Source organism: Mytilus californianus, unplaced genomic scaffold, assembly GCF_021869535.1.
Source record: "Mytilus californianus isolate M0D057914Y unplaced genomic scaffold, xbMytCali1.0.p SCAF_8, whole genome shotgun sequence".
NCBI lineage: Eukaryota > Metazoa > Mollusca > Bivalvia > Mytilida > Mytilidae > Mytilus > Mytilus californianus.
The window spans coordinates 12,333,372-12,354,728 of NW_026262734.1; the positions used below are offsets into that span (position 1 = coordinate 12,333,372).

At 33.2% G+C, this 21,357-nt stretch overlaps 1 protein-coding gene across 1 annotated transcript in view; it reads right to left on the reverse strand.

Moving 5' to 3' along the window:
* Positions 1–21,357, reverse strand: part of LOC127712072 (uncharacterized) — a 53,420-nt gene that overhangs the window by 22,281 nt on the left and 9,782 nt on the right. The window contains exon 2 of the mRNA XM_052218265.1: positions 10,510–10,579. The gene's annotated coding sequence lies outside the window, so the exon portion shown is untranslated. The remainder of the gene's footprint in view (positions 1–10,509; positions 10,580–21,357) is intronic.

Genomic DNA, 21,357 nt, shown 5'->3' on the forward strand with positions numbered 1-21,357 from the left:
CAGCCTTCCATTTGTGGTATGGAACCTTGTAGTACAATTTCAGAGAGATCCATACACTTAAACACAAGTTATTGTCTCGAAACTAGAAAAATGCTTGTTTTTGGCCCCTTTTTTGCCCCCTTATTCCTGAACGTTTGGGACAATTACCCCGAACTCAATCCCAGCCTTCCCTTTGTGATATGGAACCTTGTGGTACAATTTCAGAGAGATCCATACACTTACGCACAAGTTATTGTCCGGAAACTACAAAAAAGCTTGTTTGTGACCCCTTTTGGGCCCCCAATCCCTTAACTATTGGTACCATAACCCTTAAAATCAACCCAAACCTTCTTTTTGTGGTATGGAACCTTCTGGTAAAATTTCATAGAGATCCATTCACTTAAACTAAAGTTATTGTCCGGAAACCAAATTTGTCTTCGGACGACGACGACGACATGATAGCATTATACGAACGCAATTTTTTTGCGGTCGTATAAAAAGAGAATAAAATAAGTTTTCTTTTGATATATTGCATACTAGCAGTACATTTTTATATTAATACAGAAACATGTTTTAGAATAGGTAGAGCACGTTTTTTTTTTTCGAAGTAAAAACAGTATCTTGCAACATCTCTTTGCATTTATTGTTGTTTTGGGAAAGGTTAACTTTTTCTTGATGTGTAACGGCCAGGAGCTGGGTAGGTAAATGCTTACATTAATCAGTGCCTATACAGTGTGCTAAATTTTCTTCTTTACACCGTTACTCATTGTGTGCTCCAAAGAAAGGAGGAAAATACAAAGCATACATACATATGGTCGATAATTGGCCAAAAAATCACGAATAGAAAAGAAACGGCTTTTATAAAAACATAAATAACTTACTGTATCACATAATATAGCTATATGTCTTTTTAAAATAAAATATGAGATTCGAAATGATTTTTTTTTAATTTTTGTCGAGCCTGCGACTTTTGTCACAGAAAGCTCGACATAGAAATAGTGATTCGGCGGCAGCGTTAACTAACTTCTTAAAAGCTTAATATTTCAGAAGGTAGAAGACCTGGATCATTCATACTTTGTATATAGATGTCTTATGATATGAAGTTTCCGTCTGTCATATGTCCATTGCCCTCGACCTCATTTTCATGGTTCAGTGACTACTTGAAATAAATGGGGAATGTGTCCATGGGACACAGATGATGCCCCCGCTTGCATATCATATAAAGTTATAAAGGGACATAACTAAAGAACGGTAAAAGTGATGCTACCCAAATTTGTACTTGATCTGAGTTTTGTGGTGATAAGTATTGTGTATAAGTCCCATAACATTTGGTTGAGGCTAACTTAAGTTAGAGAACAGAAACAATAAATTCAGCAATTTTTCCATTTGTAAAGGGGCATAACTCCAGAACGGTTATAGTGACACTCCAAAAATTCAAACCTGATCTGTGTTTTGTGGTAATAAGCACAGTGTATAAGTTTCATAACATTTGGTTAAAGCAAACTAAAGTTAGAGAACATAAACCAATTTTGGGACGTACATACGTACGGACAAGGTAAAACTTAATGCCCCCTCTGCTATGGCGGGGATCATAAAAACAATTTGATTTCTCAAAAAAGTCAATTCTATGTTGCTCTGTAGCTGGTAAAATTTTAATTTAAAAGAAATTATTGTAATTATATACTCGTGCAATATGGTAACATGTTCTTTGGAAATGCAATGTAGCATTACCATTTCCATGCCATAATAATTGAAAAATGTCTAAATATCTTGATATTGTTAGCCTTTCCTTAAAAGGAATCCAGAAATTGTTGCATTGGATTTATTATTGCCATTTTTGAAGAATTATTGCAAATTTAGGAAAAACTACAAACAGATATATGGATTTGATATCAGAATGCAAGCTCTTAATATTGCGATACTCCAGTAGTCGTGTTATTCGCATTAATAATAGCTTGATACGACTGCAGAGGTCGAACCCTGGACAGTTGGGGCAAGTATGGACACAACATTCAAGCTTGATACAGCACTGAATTTGGATTGTGATTAAATATTTGACACAGCACAGGTTTCTGACACAGAATGAATGTGGTCTAAGAACTTAAGAATTTTTAATTTACCTTTTCAAACCATATCATAATTATTTGCTTTTATATATAAATCAGAAATAACCAATTTAAAATGGAAAATTTTAAAGAAAAAAAAATCCCCCCCCCAATTTTTTGATCCCCCTTATGATTCATCACCCCCAAACTCAATCCCAGCCTTCCCTTTGTGGTATGGTACCTGCAGTACAATTTCAGAGAGATCCATACACTTGAACACAAGTTATTGTCTGGAAACTAGAAAAATGCTTGTTTTTTCCCCCTTTTTGGCCCCAAATTCCTAAACGTTTAGGGCAATTACCCCCAAACTCAACCCCAGCTTTCCCTTTGTGATATGGAACCTTGTAGTACAATTTCAGAAAGATCCATACACTTACACACAAGTTATTGTCCTGAAACTAGAAAAATGCTTGTTTTTTGCCCCTTTTTTGCCCCTAATTCCTAAAATATTGAGGCAATTACCCCCATCATCAATCCAAGCCTTCCCTTTGTGGTATGGTACCTTGCAGTACAATTTTAGAGAGATCCATACACTTGAACACAAGTTATTGTCTGGAAACTAGAAAAATGCTTATTTTTGGCCCCTTTTTGGCCCCTAATTCCTAAACGTTTCGGCAATTACCCCCAAACTCAATTCCAGCTTTCCCTTTGTGATATGGAACCTTGTAGTACAATTTCAGAAAGATCCATACACTTACACACAAGTTATTGTCATGAAACTAGAAAAATGCATGTTTTTTGCCCCTTTTTTGGCCCCTAATTCCTAAAATTTTGAGGCAATTACCCCCAAAATCAATCCCAGCATTCCTTTTGTGATATGGAACCTTGTGGTACAATGTCAGAGAGATCCATACACTAACACACAAGTTATGTCTGGAAGTTACAAAAATGCTTATTTTTTGCCCCTTTTTGGCCCCTAATTCCTTTACTGTTGGTACCATAACCTCCAAAATCAATCCCAACCTTCCTTTTGTGATATTGAACCTTGTGGTAAAATTTCATAGAGATCCATTCACTTAAACTAAAGTTAGAGTGTGAAAACCAATGTGTCTTCGGACGACGCCGGACGACGACGACAACGACGACGACGACGCCAAAGTCATACCAATATACGACCACGTAAAATTTTTTTGCGGTCGTATAAAAAAATAAATGTGGATAGTGTCCACATGTGGACACAGATGATGCCCCCACTTTCATATCATATAGTTATAATGGGACATAACTGAAGAACGGTAAAAGTGACGCTACCCAAATTTGATCTTGATCTGAGTTTTGTGGTAATAAGCATTGTGTGTAAGTCTCATAAAATTTGGTTGAGGCTAACTTAAGTAGAGAACAGAAACTAAAAATTCAGCGATTTTTTTATTTGTAAACACGCATAACTCTATAACGGTTGTGTATAAGTTTTATAACATTTGGTTGAGACAAACTAAAGTTAGAGAACGGAAACGAAAATTTCAGCAATTTTTATGTTTATAAAGGGACATTACTCAAGAATGGTAAAAGTGTCGCCACCAAATTTCATACTTTATCTGTATTATGTAGTAATAAGCATTGTGTATAAGTTTCATAACAATTGGTTGAGGCAAACTAAAGTTAGAAAACAGAAACAAAAACTTTGTACTTGATCTTAGTTTTGTGGTAATGAATATTGTGTATAGGTTTCATAATGTTTTGTTGGGGCAAACTTAAGTTTTGCAATCTTTCGATATATAAAGGGGCATAACTCAATAATGGTTAAAGTGACACTACCTAAATTCAACTTGATTTGTGTTTTATCAGTGGAAGTCGAAATTAAACATTGCATTGTATAAAGCATTGATTGTATTTGATTCAACTATAATCATAGACAAAGGAAAATAACTCCAATTTTAATAAAATGCTCTGCTGGGGAGCAGCTTGATACGACCACAGAGGTCGAACCCTGAACAGTTGGGGCAAGTATGGACACAACATTCAAGCTTGACACAGCACTGAATTTGGATTGTAATTAAATATTGACACAGCATAGGTTTCTGACACAGAATGAATGTGGTCTAAGAACTTAAAAAATTTTAATTTACCTACGGTATTCAAACCACATCATTATTATTTGTTTTTATATATAAATCAGAAATAACCCATTTAAAATGGAAAATTTTAAAGAAAAAAAAGGAAAAAAAAATCCCCCCCCCTCCCCAATTTTTTGAACCCCCTTATGATTCATCACCCCCAAACTCAATCCCAGCCTTCCCTTTGTGGTATGGTACCTTGCAGTACAATTTCAGAGAGATCCATACACTTGAACACAAGTTATTGTCACAAATTTTTTTTGCAGTCGTATAAAAATTACTTGATATTTAGAACTTGATCTGTGTTTCGTGGTAATAAGCATTGTGTACAAGTTTCATAACATTTGGTTGAGGCAAACTAAAGTTAGAGAACGGAAACGGGCATAACTCTAGAACTATAAAAGTGATGCTACCAAAATTCAAACTTGATCTGTGTTTTGTGGTAATAAATCTTGTGTATAAGTTTCATAACATTTGGTTGAGGCAAACTAAAGTTGGAGAACGGAAACCATAAATTCAGCAATTTTTCCATTTGTATAGGGGCATAACTCTAGAACGGTAAAAGTGATGCCACCAAATTTCAAACTTGATCTGTGTTTTGTGGTAATAAGCATAGTGTATAAGTTTCATAACATTTGTTTGAGGCAAACTAAAGTTAGAGAACAGAAACCAATATTGGGTAAGTACATACGTACAGATGGACAAGGGTAAAACTCAATGCCCCCTCTGCTATGGACATTTTGACTCTGGTGGATACATTGTAGTTGTGTTATTGGAAATCATACCACATCTCTTAAATTTTATATTATTTGTAGCTCTTATTTTGCTGATCATTTTTGACACGTTTTTACAATTTCTCTCTTTACCTTCTATGTTTTCTGCATATAAAAACACAAAAATTCGAAGAATTTTTTTACTTAAAACTATTATTCAAGGACTACAACTCTAATTTCTAATTCTCTCTATTTACATATATATTTCATTAATAGTTTCAACCAAAAAAACACCAAATGTATCAATCAATAGGGAGATGTCTGACAGATTGGTCAAAATGGACAGTAGGGAACATTTTCCCATGCCATATTTTCTCTATAATCAGTTTTCAAGATAAAAGACAATACTTGCAGGCAGGATCATCATACACAAATTTTAAACTAGACCCCCAAAGGATGATTGAGACCAAGTTCGGTTCTAATTGTCCGATTAAGTCGAGAAGATTTTTGTCCAAGATAACAGACTATAGACAATGAAGGAATTCAAGTGATGAGAATAGCTTACATGGTCAGGTGAGAAAAGTTAGTAAAATTTTTCATTTCAGGGCAATAACTCCAATTAGAAGTTGTTTGGTCAACAGATCAACATTCTGAACATTTCTGCCTTTAGATGCCAGATTTTCTCTAAATCATTTAATCTATCTTGACATGTCAAACAAAAAATATATGGCTTAGGGATAGGGATCTCAACCGATTTTAAAATATTTGAAAACATTATCCAATAGCAGGTGTTTGGATGATCCCTTGGGACTCTCACTAAATACCATTCAATTCATCTTGATATGGCAAATAAGATAAAAGAACAGATTTGATCTATCCAAGGCAATAACTAAAACAAACTTTTTTTTTTGTTCTTTAAAACTTTTTACAAATATTTTAGAGAAATGAAGGCTTGAGAGCTAATACAAAGAAATTTCCAATATAATTAATATTTCCAAGGGACATAACACCTTTAACAAGAATGTGTCCATAGTACACAGATGCCCCACTCGCACTATCATTTTCTATGTTCAGTGTACCGTGAAATTGGGATCAAAACTCTAATTTGCCATTAAAATTAGAAAGATCATATCATAAGGAACATGTGTACTAAGTTTCAAGTTGATTGGACTTCAACTTCATCAAAAACAACCTTGACCAAAAACTTTAACCTGAAGCGGGACAGATGGACGGAAGAACGGACAAATGAATGCACAGACCGAGAAACATAATGCCCCTAGGTGGGGCATTAAAATATTTGATCGGCACTGATTTTGGAACTTGTACGAGATATTGCTTCTAAAAACTTTTCATAAAAATCTGGTTAAAGTTGTACACATGAGAGCACTTACAATGCAATTTTCCATATAATTAATATTTCCAAGGACATAACTCTTTTAAAAATATTAGATCGGCACTGATTTTCGAATTTTTCCGAGACGCTGCTGATATAAACCTTTGATATAAATTTGATAAAAATTTGGCAAAAATTGTACACATGAGAGGGCTAACAATGCAACTTTCCATATAATTAAATATTTCCAAGGGGCATAACTCTTCCAAAAATAGTTGATCGGCACTGATTTTCAAACTTGTCCGAGATATTGCTTATATAAACCTTTGATAAAAATCTGGCAAAAATTGCACGCATGACAGTGCTTACAAGGGCATAACTCTTTTAAAAATATTATATTGGCACTGATTTTCAAAATTATCCAAGACATTATTGATATAAACCTATAAGTATAAGTTTTATAAAAATCTGGCAAGAATTGTACAAGTGAGAGCGCTTCCAAGACCTGACGGACGCCCGTTATTTCTATGTCCCAGCAATGTTACGGCGGACAAAAATATATGGTTTAGGTGTGAGGATCTCAACCATTTACAAGAAATTTTAAACAATTAAATAACAGGGAATGGGGATGATCCCCCACTTCCTTCGGATTTAATATTGATATAACAAACAAGAAAAGATACAGTTTAGGGGTGGGATCTCAACCATTTAAAAGATGTTTCAATATTCTCAAATGGCAGGGGTGGGGACTTACCTTACATTGTATCTTTCATTCAATTCATCTTGATATGACAAACAAGACAATATATGGTTAAGGGATGGACATCTAAACCATTTGCTTACTATTTGAATATTGACAGATGGTTACGGGTTGACTCCTGGGGACTAACCCTATATATTATTCAAAGCATCATGACATGTCAAACAAGATAATATGTTGTGTAGGCGTGGAGATCTCACCAGTTTTTTCACAAAAACTATATACCATTCAATTCATTTTGATAATACAAATAGGAAAAAAATATGTTTGAGGGGTGCAAATTGCAACCATTTTCAAGATATTTGAACATTATCAAATATCAATGAATGGGGATGACCCCCCTGGGACTTGATCTTCATTCAACAAACATGAAAATATACAATTTAGCTGTGGGATCTCAACCACGTTCCAGATATTTGAATATTCTCAAATGACAGGGGATGGGAATAACCCCTTTGGACTCATCCTTTATCTCATTTGATTTGTCGTCGATGTCTTGTAGAACATTTTCCAATCTTCCAATTATTCTTATCTTTTCAGTTTTTGTGTAATTTTCAAAAATTATGTTCAAGTTCAAAAGTTAAGGTCATTGGCGACTATTGACCTATGACCCTAAAGTAGATCGTACAGTCAAATGATCATTACTGAAGATCCAATAGCACTTACTGTTCTCAAGTTATAACCATTTCAACATAAATAAAATGCTTCGCTGGGGCGCAGCTTGATACGACCGCAGAGGTCGAACCCTGAACAGTTGGGGCAAGTATGGACACAAAATTCAAGCTTGATACAGCTATGACTTTGGATTGTCATTAAATATTTGACACAGCATAGGTTTCTGACACAGGATGAATGTGGTGTAAGAACTGGAAAAAATTTAATTTACCTATTATGGTGGAATATCCATAAACTAAATTGTTTGTTAATTTCAATATATCAAAGAATATGTAGAATTCAATGTTTGATGTAATGTAATAAAGTTGAAATTTGGACCGTTTTTGTTCAATGTGGACCAATTTGGTAACATGTATAAATAATCAAAAATCTAAATACATGGGAGCCCATTTAAATACATCATAAAGGTATTAAAATAGAAAGTGACATCATAGTCATGGCTAAAAATAAACAAAAATCCTTAATCAGCAACATTTAAAGTAATATCTAAAAATAAAATTCCTTTGTAACCATAAAAGCCCATTTAAATACATCATAACAGATATTAAAATAGAAAATGACATCATAGTCATGGCTAAACATAGCAAAAAACCCTTAATCAGCATCATTTAACAGTAATATCTAAAAATGGAAATTACATCATAAAGGTATTAAAATAGAAAATGACATCATAGTCATGGCTAAAAATAAACAAAATCCTTAATCAGCATCAGCAACATTTTATAGTAATATCTAAAAATAAAATTCCTTTGTAACCATAAAAGCCCATTTAAATACATCATAACAGATATTAAAATAGAAAATGACATCATAGTCATGGCTAAACATAGCAAAAACCTTAATCAGCATCATTTAACAGTAATATCTAAAAATAAAAATTTCTTTGCAACCATAAAAGTAAAATAGAAAATGACATCATAATCATAGCTAAAAATAAACAAAAATTTTTTTTATTGGCAAATTTTAAATGGAGTTTATTATACTAAAACAATAAATTTGCAACCATAAACATGATAAAACCCCATTTAAACACATCATAAAAGTATTAAATAATTCAACTACATCATAAGGCTATAAAAATAGAAAATGACTTCATAGTCAAGGCTAAAGGTAAAAAAAAAACCTTCATCAGCAAAATTTTATATTGGCAAATTTCCAATGAAGTTTATTACACTAAAATTGTTGGCAAATTTCCAATGCATTTATTAACAATAAAGTTATTGGCAAATTTCCAATTTACATAATTTAAAAGCAGTGTAGATGAGATATTTAAATGAGTTTGAATTACCAACCTTACACTGCTTTTAAATAATGTTCTTTACTCAATTATTTGTCTATTAAAATGGAAACCCTTGTAATTTAACCTTTTTTCCCCTTATTCCTTAAACATTAGAGCCATAACCCCCCCCCCCCCCCCCCCCCCCCAAGCCAATTATTACTTTCCAATGTAACTTAAATTTCCAATATAAATAATTTTAAATTTCAATTCCTCATGATATATAACTGTTTCATTATTATTTTCTTTCATATATAAATCCGAAACAACTATCTTTAAATGGAAAATTTTAAAGAAAAAAAAAGGAAAAAAAAAATCCTACCTCCCACACATTTTTTCAACCCCCTTTTGATTCATCATCCCCCACCTCAATCACAACCTTCAATTTGTGGTATGGTACATTGCAATACAATTTCACAGAGATCCATACACTTGAACACAAGTTTTTGTTGCAAACTAAAAAAATCCTTATTTTTGACCAATATTTGGCCCCTTATTCATAAATGTTTGAGCAATTAACCCCAAAACTCAATTCCTACTTTCTCTTCGTGATAAAAAATAACTAACTTAAAATGTAAATTTTAAACAAAAAAAAAAGGAAACAAAAAAATTACCCCTTTTTTGACCCCCGCCCCCCTTATGATTCATCACCCCCACCCCCCTTTCCCCCCAAACCAAGCTCAATAACAGCCTTGCCTTTGTGGTATGGTACCTTGTAATACAATTTTAGAGAGATCCATACACTTGAACACAAGTTATTGTCTAGAAACTAAAAAATGCTTATTTTAAACCCCTTTTTAGGCCCCTTATTACTAAACGTTTTGGGCAATTACCACAACACTCAATTCCAGCTTTCCCTTTGTGAAATGGAACCTTGTAGTAAAATTTCAGAAAGATCCATACACTTACACACAAGTTATTGTCATGAAACTAGAAAAATGCTTGTTTTTTGCCCCCTTTTGGCCCCTTATTCCTAAAATTTTGAGGCAATTAACCCCAAAATCAATCCCAGCACTGACCCTTTGTGATATGGAATCTTGTGGTACAATGTCAAAGAGATCCATATGCTAACACACAAGTTATGTCTGGAAGTTACAAAAATGCTTATTTTCGGCCCCTTTTTGGCCCCTAATTCCTTAACTGTTGGTACCATAACCCCTAAAATCAATCCCCACCTTCCTATTGTGGTATTGAACCTTATGGTAAAATTTCATAGAGATCCATTCACTTAAACTAAAGTTAGAGTGCGAAAACCATTGTGTATTCGGACGACGACGCCGGACGACGACGACGACGACGACGCCAACGTCATACCAATATACGACCTCAAAAATTTTTTGCGGTCGTATAAAAATTCAAATAGGTAAAGTTTCTACAGTAGACCCGACCCCCTTTTAATGTTCAGGTACGAGAAACCTGGAAGAAGACTGAAGTAGAAGATAGAAGAAGAATAATAATGATGAAACAAACTGAGCAAAAACAATAATCCTCAAACTTTATTTATGAAACTTATTAAACAAAAAGAATTTACAAATATCTTAAATCACGTTTATTATTTCGTATAACAAGTAAAGTTTACAAAAAATTTTATTAAAATAATTAGAAGTAACAAACCTTGAAACATGATTTTCCTGCCAATGTTATCTCTTTAAAAACTTTTTGATTCAGGTCTCCAATTGGTAACCTGTTAAATAAAAAATAAAACAGCTTATAATCAATGAATTCTAACTTAAATCATGTATATTATATAAGTTAGCTACCTGTATCACACACACAATATTATGTACATGGTATGTATATGATTACTCAGTTTGTATAATGCGAATAATGCAACTGAATGAGTATCACAATAATAAGAACTTGCATTCTTATATCTTATGTATACAACTGTATGCATATTTTCATGAGATTGCAATAATCAATCTCGCATTTTAGTCCATTCTATAAAAGTTGCAATAATAAATGCACACAATAATTTCTAAATTTACAGTATTTATATCATTGAGTTACTGTCTCTTTGATGAGTACCCTACTTTCATACATTTAATAACTTTTAAAAGCTCAATAGTTTTTTAATGATCATTTCAAACAAAATGAAACAAACTGCTAATGGCTGTTTTCCATGCGTTTGACACAAACAGGAATATTAAAGATACATTTTGATAGATTAGAAAACAACTGTTGACATTGCTTTAAAGGTAGGCCAAAAGTACAAATGTATGTGACAATATTCTACCTGCTACAATACTCTAAAAAGTCAGCTACTCTAAAAATTGCATTTACTTTATCTACAAGTATAAACATACATCATAAGCAGTCTTGATATAGCGCCTATTTCAACAGTTGTGCGTGCATGTCCTGTAAGATACTGTAGTAGTCAGACTATTCTGTTGAAGCCATGTTTTTGGTAATCAAATTAGATCTTCTTGTCAATAACACTATATATAAGATGATACATGTAGTTGGTATGATGTACAGCCAAAATTATCACATGATGATGAAATTTGTATTTGTAGTAAAAATGAATAAAATGCTCCGCTGGGGCGCAGCTTGATACGACCGCAGAGGTCGAACCCTGAACAGTTGGGGCAAGTATGGACACAACATTCAAGCTTAATAAAGCACTGAATTTGGATTGTAATTAAATATTTGACACAGCATAGGTTTCTCACACAGAATGAAAGTGGTCTAAGAACTTAAAAACTTAAAATTTACCTATTCAAACCATATCATTATTATTTGCTTTTATATATAAATCAGAAATAACCAATTTGAAATGGACAATTTTAAAGAAAATAAAATGCTCCGCTGGGGCGCAGCTTGATACGACCGCAGAGGTCGAACCCTGAACAGTTGGGGCAAGTATGGACACAACATTCAAGCTTGATACAGCACTGAATTTGGATTGTAATTAAATATTTGACACAGCATAGGTTTCTGACACAGAATGAAAGTGGTCTAAGAACTTAAAAATTTTCAATTTACCTATTCATACATGTGATGGACTGTGAAACTCAGATCAGGAGATTGGGAAATTTTGGTCAGGAGATTAGGACTCAGATCAGGAGGTTTTTAATCGACATTAATTTTGTTGTAAATGTAACCGTGTGCTGTAAAAATGGTCTTTTAAAGTGTGTTTTCTTCAACTTTCCATCCAATTTATTATGTTTATAGTACCCTTGTACTTATAAAGTTTCTCCATCTTTATATTCTACATGTTCAATCTAACATTGTATTTTTCCAGTATGTTCTTTAAATTTTTTACTTCATATTCTATAAAACAATCATTGCAACCACAACATTTGTTTAGCTATCTGCAAATAGTTTTTATTTTTTATTTTTTCTCTTGCAAATAGTTTTTATTTGCAAACTCAAAATATCATTTTATCTGTAAAATTAGGGTCATAGTTATTATATAAATTTCAATTTAAGCCTTGAAAGGAAGTCTAGAATCCTCAAATAATTTTCAAATTATTATTTTTTTATTTGTCCTAAGACATTTAAAATCATTTAATAACCATCCTTTTATGATTATTTGTTCAATTTATATTTTATTTATATTCTTTTAAAAATTTTCATTATTAAAAGGAAAGTAACTTAAAACAGGATAAATCAAGGGAAGTAACCCAATAAATACACAGTTTTTGTTACACAACGGCAGTTAGCCTGAGGTAAAAATCGTTGATTACCTGTATGTTTGACACCCAAGCTGACAAGTGAAGCCATATAATTATGCATGTTAATTGATTTACAGGTAAAATATAACTTCAGGTAATGTCAGTTACACCAGATGCCTGAGATGATATGTTGGGCAGAAATTTTTCATTCATGAAAAATTTCATACACGGGATTTTTTCCTCTTCAATGGGAGGTCGGGAGGAGACCCCTGAAAACGGGATTATTGTACTCCCGTCGGGAGGTTCACATGTATGCCTATTCAAACCATATCATTATTATTTGCTTTTATATATAAATCAGAAATAACCAATTTAAAATGGAAAATGTTAAAGAAAAAAAAGGAAAAAAAAATCCCCCCCCCCAATTTTTTGAACCCCCTTATGATTCATCACCCCCAAACTCAATCCCAGCTTTCCCTTTGTGGTATGGTACCTTGCAGTACAATTTCAGAGAGATTCATACACTTGAACACAAGTTATTGTCTGGAAACTAGAAAAATGCTTGTTTTTTGGCCACTTTTTGGCCCCAAATTCCTAAACGTTTAGGGCAATTACCCCAAACTCAATTCCAGCTTTCCCTTTGTGATATGGAACCTTGCAGTACAATTTCATAAAGATCCATACACTTACACACAAGTTATTGTCCTGAAACTAGAAAAATGCATGTTTTTTTTGCCCTTTTATGGCCCCTAATTACTAAAATTTTGAGGGAAAACCCCCAAAATCAATCCCAGCCTTCCCTTTGTGATATGGAACCTTGTAGTACAATTTCATAAAGATCCATACACTTACAAACAAGTTATTGTCATGAAACTAGAAAAATGCTTTTTTTTTGCCCCTTTTTTGCCCCTAATTCCTAAAATTTGGAGGAAATTACCCCAAAAATCCATTCACTTAAACTAAAGTTAGAGTGCGAAAACTAATGTGTATTCGGACGACGACGCCGGACGACGACGACGCCGGACGACGACGACGACGACGACGACGCCAACGTCATACCAATATACGACCACAAAAATTTTTTTGCGGTCGTATAAAAAAGGAAAAAATATCCCCCCCAATTTTTTTAACCCCCCTATTGATTCATCACCCCCAAACTCAATCCCAGCATTCCCTTTGTGATATGGAACCTTGTGATACAATGTCAGAGAGATCCATACACTTACACACAAGTTATTGTCATGAAACTAGAAAAATGCTTGTTTTTTGCCCCTTTTTGGCCCCTAATTCCTAAAATTTGGAGGCAATTACCCCCAAAATCAATCCCAGCATTCCCTTTGTGATATGGAACCTTGTGGTACAATGTCAGAGAGATCCATACACTTACACACAAGTTATGTCTGGAAGTTACAAAAATGCTTATTTTTGGCCCCTTTTTGGCCCCTAATTCCTTAACTGTTGGTACCATTACCCCCAAAATCAATCCCCACCTTCCTTTTGTGGTATTGAATTTTATGGTAAAATTTCATAGAGATCCATTCACTTAAACTAAAGTTAGAGTGCGAAAACTAATGTGTCTTCGGACGTCGACGACGACGACGACAACGTCATACCAATATACGACCACAAAAATTTTTTTGCGGGTGTATAAAAATGAACTATATTAATAAAAGTTGAGATCAATTTTTTTTTAAAAATGGCTCACTTTTAAACATTTGAGATATAATCTCCCTTTCAAAATAAGTTTTAAGTTTCTCTTGAAAAGTAAATTACTAGAATTATGACAAATCTTGTGTATCCTGTTGCTAAGTTTGTATGCATGTACTGTAAATGAACATAATCAACTGATAATAAACTCTTATTGATATGAAGTTCATTGCTAAAGGATAACTGATGTCGCATATCCACTGTTACAAAAAAATTGATAAATTTATGGAATTTAGAGTAGCTGTCAAAAGCTGTAACCTATATTTGAAAATAATAAGTGGTGGATTCTGGGGGGTGGGGGATGGGGTGGGGTAGAGGTCATATGCCCTCCTTTCGGTTGGAAAATATATCACTTTTTGGCATAAAATCGTCTAAATTTTGACACACCTGACAAGGTTAATTGAAAAAATAAATTTCCTAAAAGTACTACGCACTTACTAACGTGGAAATGAAATTCATGTAACCTCACAGAGACTGACTACGACTGACAAATGTAGTATATTTTAATTCACTTCTATACAATGTATATTTTACAATTAAAACATGTGGCTTTTTAATAGACTTATAGACATAGCAGTTACAGGTCAGTGACAAGTCAACAATTTATTATTTACTGAACATCCTGAAAGAATTCAACTCTGCTTCCTGCATCTGTTGTCTATATATGTAGCCAACAGCATTAATAAGGATCAATTTAAGTGCATAATCTCATTAGACCCCTGGAGGCTTGTAAATAGACAGCATTTTGAATAAAGCAAACATATGATATTTCATTGTCAAAGAAATAATATTTTTCATGAATGTAAAGACTACTATTAAATAAAATGCTCCGCTGGGGCGCAGCTTGATACGACCGCAGAGGTCGAACCCTGAACAGTTGGGGCAAGTATGGACACAACATTCAAGCTTGATACAGCACTTAATTTGGATTGTAATTAAATATTTGACACAGCATAGGTTTCTCACACAGAATGAAAGTAGTCTAAGAACTTAAAATTTTTTAATTTACCTATTCAAACCATATCATTATTATTTGCTTTTATATATAAATCAGAAATAACCAATTTAAAATGGAAAATTTTAAAGAAAAAAAAGGAAAAAAAAATCCCCCCCCCCCAAATTTTTTGAAACCCCCTTATGATTCATCACCCCCAAACTCAATCCCAGCCTTCCCTTTGTGGTATGGTACCTTGCAGTACAATTTCAGAGAGATCGATACACTTGAACACAAATTATTGTCTGGAAACTAGAAAAATGCTTGGGTTTTTTGCACCTTTTTGGCCCCAAATTCCTAAAAGTTTAGGGCAATTACCCCCAAACTCAAACCAAGCTTTCCCTTTGTGATATGGAACCTTGCAGTACAATGTCATAAAGATCCATACACTTACACACAAGTTATTGTCCTGAAACTAGAAAAATGCTTGTTTTTTTGCCCCTTTATGGCCCCTAATTCCTAACATTTTGAGACAATTACCCCCAAAAACAATCCCAGCCTTCCCTTTGTGGTATGGTGATGGCAGAATTTCAGAAAGATCAATACACTTACACACAAGTTATTGTCCTGAAACTAGAAAAATGCTTGTTTTTTGCCCCTTTTTGGCCCCTAATTCCTAAAATATTGAGGCAATTACCCCCATCATCAATCCCAGCCTTCCCTTTGTGGTATGGTACCTTTCAGTACAATTTCAGAGAGATCCATAAACTTGAACACAAGTTATTGTCTGGAAACTAGAAAAATGCTTATTTTTGGCCCCTTTTTGGCCCCCAATTCCTAAACGTTTCAGCAATTACCCCCAAACTCAATTCCAGCTTTTCCTTTGTGATATGGAACCTTGTAGTACAATTTCAGAAAGATCCATGCACTTACACACAAGTTATTGTCATGAAACTAGAAAAATGCTTGTTTTTTTGCCCCTTTATGGCCCCTAATTCCTAACATTTTGAGACAATTACCCCCAAAAACAATCCCAGCCTTCCCTTTGTGGTATGGTACCTTGCAGTACAATTTCAGAGAGATCCATACACTTGAACACAAGTTATTGTCTGGAAACTAGAAAAATGCTTATTTTTGGCCCCTTATTCCTAAACGTTTTGGGCAAGTACCCCCAAACTCAATTCCAGCTTTCCCTTTGTGATATGGAAACTTGTAGTACAATTTCATAAATATCCATACACTTACACACAAGTTATTGTCATGAAACTAGAAAAATGCTTGTTTTTTGCCCCCTAATTCCTAAAATTTGGAGGCAATTACCCCCAAAATCAATCCCAGCATTCAAACCCTCAATCAGCATCATTTAACAGTAATATCTAAAAATGGAAATTACATAATAAAGGTATTAAAATAGAAAATGACATCATAGTCATGGCTAAAAATAAACAAAATCCTTAATCAGCAACATTTTACAGTAATATCTAAAAATAAAATTCCTTTGTAACCATAAAAGCCCATTTAAATACATCATGACAGATATTAAAATAGAAAATGACATCATAGTCATGGCTAAACATAGCAAAAACCTTAATCAGCATCATTTAACAGTAATATCTAAAAATAAAAATTTCTTTGCAACCATAAAAGTAAAATAGAAAATGACATCATAATCATAGCTAAAAATAAACAAAAATTTTTTTTATTACCAAATTTTAAATGGAGTTTATTAAACTAAAACAATAAATTTGCAACCATAAAACCCCATTTAAACACATCATAAAAGTATTAAATAATTCAACTACATCATAAGGCTATAAAAATAGAAAATGACTTTATAGTCAAGGCTAAAGGTAAACAAAAAACCTTCATCAGCAAAATTTTATATTGGCAAATTTCTAATGAAGTTTATTATACTAAAATTGTTGGCAAATTTCCAATGCATTTATTAACAATAAAGTTATTGGCAAATTTCCAATTTACATAATTTAAAAGCAGTGTAAGTGAGATATTTAAATGAGTTTGAATTACCAACCTTACACTGCTTTTAAATAATGTTTTGTACTTATTTGTCTATTAACCTGGAAACCCTTGTTTTTTCACCTTTTTTTCCCTTATTATTTAAAGGTTTGAGCCATAACCCTACCCCAAAGCCAATTCTTAAATTCCAATGTAACCTAAATTTACAATATACATAACTTCAATTTAAGTTTTTGATAAAATCAAACCACATCATTATTATTTGCTTTTATATCTAAATCAGAAATAATTAACCAACTTTAAGTGGAAAATTTTCACACATCACGCCCCCCCAAACTCAATCCCAGCCTTCAGTTTGTGGTATGGTACCTTGCAGTACAATTTCACAGAGATCCAATTACTTAAACACAATTAATTGTTGGAAACTAAAAAAAAATGCTTATTTTTAACCCCTTTTTTAGCCCCTTATTCCTAAACATTTGAGCAATTATCCCCCAAACTCAATTCCAACTTTCTCTTTGTGATCAGAATTAACCAACTTAAAATGGAAAATTTTAAAGAAAAAAAAAAGGAAAAAAAATCCCCCCCCCCCAAAATTTTTTTGACCCACTTCCCTTTGTGGTATGGTACCTTTAAGTACAATTTCAGAGAAATCCATACACTTGAACACAAGTTAATGTCTGGAAACTAAAAAAATGCTTATTTTTGCCCCCTTTTTTGGCCACTTATTAATAAATGTTTTGGGCAAACATTTTACAATAATATTTAAAACTGAAATTAATTTGTAACCTTAACATTAAATAGAAAATGACATCATAGTCATAGCTAAAAATAAACAAACTATTGGTAAATTTCCAATGGAGTTTATTATATTAAAACAATAAATTTGCAACCATAAAAGCGCATTAAAATACATCATAAAAGTATTAAAAAAAATTTAACTACATCATAAGGCTATGAAAATAGAAAATGACATCATAGTCAGACTAAAGGTAAACAAAAAACCTTCATCAGCAAAATTTTATATTGGCAAATTTCCAATGAAGTTTATTATACTAAAATAATTGGCAAATTTCCAATTTACATAATTCAAACATAGTGCAGGTGAGATATTTAAATGAGTTTGAATTACCAACCTTACACTGCTTTTAAATAATGTTCTTTACTCAATTATTTGTCTATTAAAATGGAAACCCTAGTTTTTTAACCTTTTTTCCCCTTATTCCTTAAACGAAAAAAAATAATTACCCCTTTTTTGACCCCCCCCCTATGATTCATCACCCCCCCCCCCCTTCCCCCCCAAACCAAGCTCAATAACAGCCTTGCCTTTGTGGTATGGTACCTTGTAATACAATTTTAGAGAGATCCATACACTTGAACACAAGTTATTGTCTAGAAACTAAAAAATGCTTATTTTTCACCCCTTTTTAGGCCCCTTATTACTAAACGTTTTGGGCAATTACCACAAAACTCAATTCCAGCTTTCCCTTTGCAAAATGGAACCTTGTAGTAAAATTTCAGAAAGATCCATACACTTACACACAAGTTATTGTCATGAAACTAGAAAAATGCTTGTTTTTTGCCCCCTTTTGGCCCCTTATTCCTAAAATTTCGAGGAAATTAACCCCAAAATCAATCCCATCATCGACCCTTTGTGATATGGAATCTTGTAGTACAATGTCAAAGAGATCCATACAATAACACACAAGTTATGTCTGGAAGTTACAAAAATGCTTATTTTCGGCCCCTTTTTGGCCCCTAATTATTTAACTGTTGGTACCATAACCCCCAAAATCAATCCCCACCTTCCTATTGTGGTATTGAACCTTATGGTAAAATTTCATAGAGATCCATTCACTTAAACTAAAGTTAGAGTGCGAAAACCATTGTGTATTCGGACGACGACGACGCCGGACGACGACGACGACGACGACGACGACGACGCCAACGTCATACCAATATACGACCACAAAATTTTTTTGCGGTCGTATAAAAACAGACAATTTATCACTCTTTTAGAGAAATGCAGTCAACAGAAATACAAGAAATGTTACTTTCCTTACAGTCTTCACAGTAATTTTTTTTGGCCCACAGGCCCACACCCCTTTTCTTCAGATTTTTTTGTATAAATTCTATAGGCCTGTAAGACTAATTTTCACAGGCCCACCAGGAAGTTTACAAGCCTCAGGCTTCGGACTACTGGTTTATCGTGTAGACTGTCCTTATGCTTAAATAAATATAAATAATCTGATTTCTTTAAGGGAAACAACTTTACCTCCATAAGTATTTATCTTTACATGTAACTGAACTCACCAAATTAGTTTTGAGGGTCTGGATGGGGTTTACAGGATAGAGAATTATGGTAATGAAAATTTTAATTTTAATGAATGGGGAAAAATGAGCAAAAAAAATAAAGAATAGAGAATAATGGGTGTAAAACTATAAAGAATAAATGCGAAAAATAAACTAGAGGCTCTAAAGAGCCTGTGTCGCTCACCTTGGTCTATGTGCATATTAAACAAAGGACATAGAAAGATTCAAGACAAAATTGTGTTTTGGTGATGGTGATGTGTTTGTAGATCTTACTTTACTGAACATTCTTGCTGCTTACAATTATCTCTATCTATAATGAACTTGGCCCAGTAGTTACAGTGGAAAATATTTTGTAAAAATTTACAAAAATTTACAAAATTTATGAAAATTGTAAAAAATTGACTATAAAGGGCAATGACTCCTTAAGGGGTCAATTGACAATTTTGGTCATGTTGACTTATTTGTAGATCTTACTTTGCTGTACATTATTGCTGTTTACAGTTTATCTCTATCTATAATAATATTCAAGATAATAACCAAAAGCTGCAAAATTTTCTTAAAATTGCCAATTCAGGGGCAGCAACCCAACAACATGTTGCCTGATTGGTCTGAAAATTTCAGGGCAGATAGATCTTGACCTAATGAACAATTATATCCTGTCAGATTTGCTCTAAATGCTTTGGTTTCAGAGATATGAGCAGAAAACTGCATTTTACCCTATGTACTATTTTTTAGCCATGTCGGCCATCTTGGTTCGCGGCAGGGTCATCGGACACATTTTTTAAACTAGATACCCTAATGATGATTGTAGACAAGTTTGATTCTATTTGGCCCAGTAGTTTCAGAGGAGAAGATTTTTGTAAAAGATTACAAAAATTTACGAAAAATGGTTAAAAATAGACTATAAAGGGCAATAACTCCTTAAGGGGTCAACTGACCATTTTAGTCAAGTTGACTTATTTGTAGATCTTACTTTGCTGAACATGATTGCTGTTTACAGTTTATCTCTATCTATAATAATATGCAAGATAATAACCAATAAAATGCTCCGCAGGGCGCAGCTTGATACGACCGCAGAGGTCAAACCCTGAACAGTTGGGGCAAGTATATGGACACAACATTCAAGCTTGATACAGCTTTGCATTTGGATTGTTATTAAAAATTTGACACAGCATAGGTTTCTGACACAGAATGAATGTGGTCTAAGAACTTTAAAATTTTAAATTGGACATTCACCTATTATGGTCCAATATCCAAAATCTAAATACATGGTTAGATTCAGCATATCAAAGAACCCCAAGAATTCAATTTTTGATGAAATCAAACAAAGTTTAATTTTGGACCCTTTTGACCTCAATGTGGACAAAGTTGATAATGGGGCCCAAAAATCAAAAATCTAAATACATGGTTAGATTCAGCATATCAAAGAACCCCATATATTCAATTTTTGTTGAAATCAAACAAAGTTTAATTTTGGACCCCGATTTGGACCAACTTGAAAACTGGGCCCATAATCAAAAATCTAAATACATGTTTAGATTCAGCATATCAAAGAACCCTAAGAATTCAATTTTTGTTAAAATTAAACTAAGTTTAATTTTGGACCCTTTGGAACTTAATGTAGACCAATTTGTAAACAGAACCAAAAATTAAGAATCTAAATACACGGTTAGATTCGGCATATCAAAGAACCCCAATAATTCAATTTTTGATGAAATAAAACAAAGTTTAATTTTGGACCCTTTGGACCTCAATGTGGACCAATTTAAAAACGGGGCCCAAAATCCAAAAACTTAATACACGGTTAGAATCAGCATATTAAAGAACCCCAAGAATTCAAGAATAAAACCCCATTGAAATTGGTCAAGAAATAAGCAATTTATACGAAGTATCTTCTTTTGCACAATACTGTGC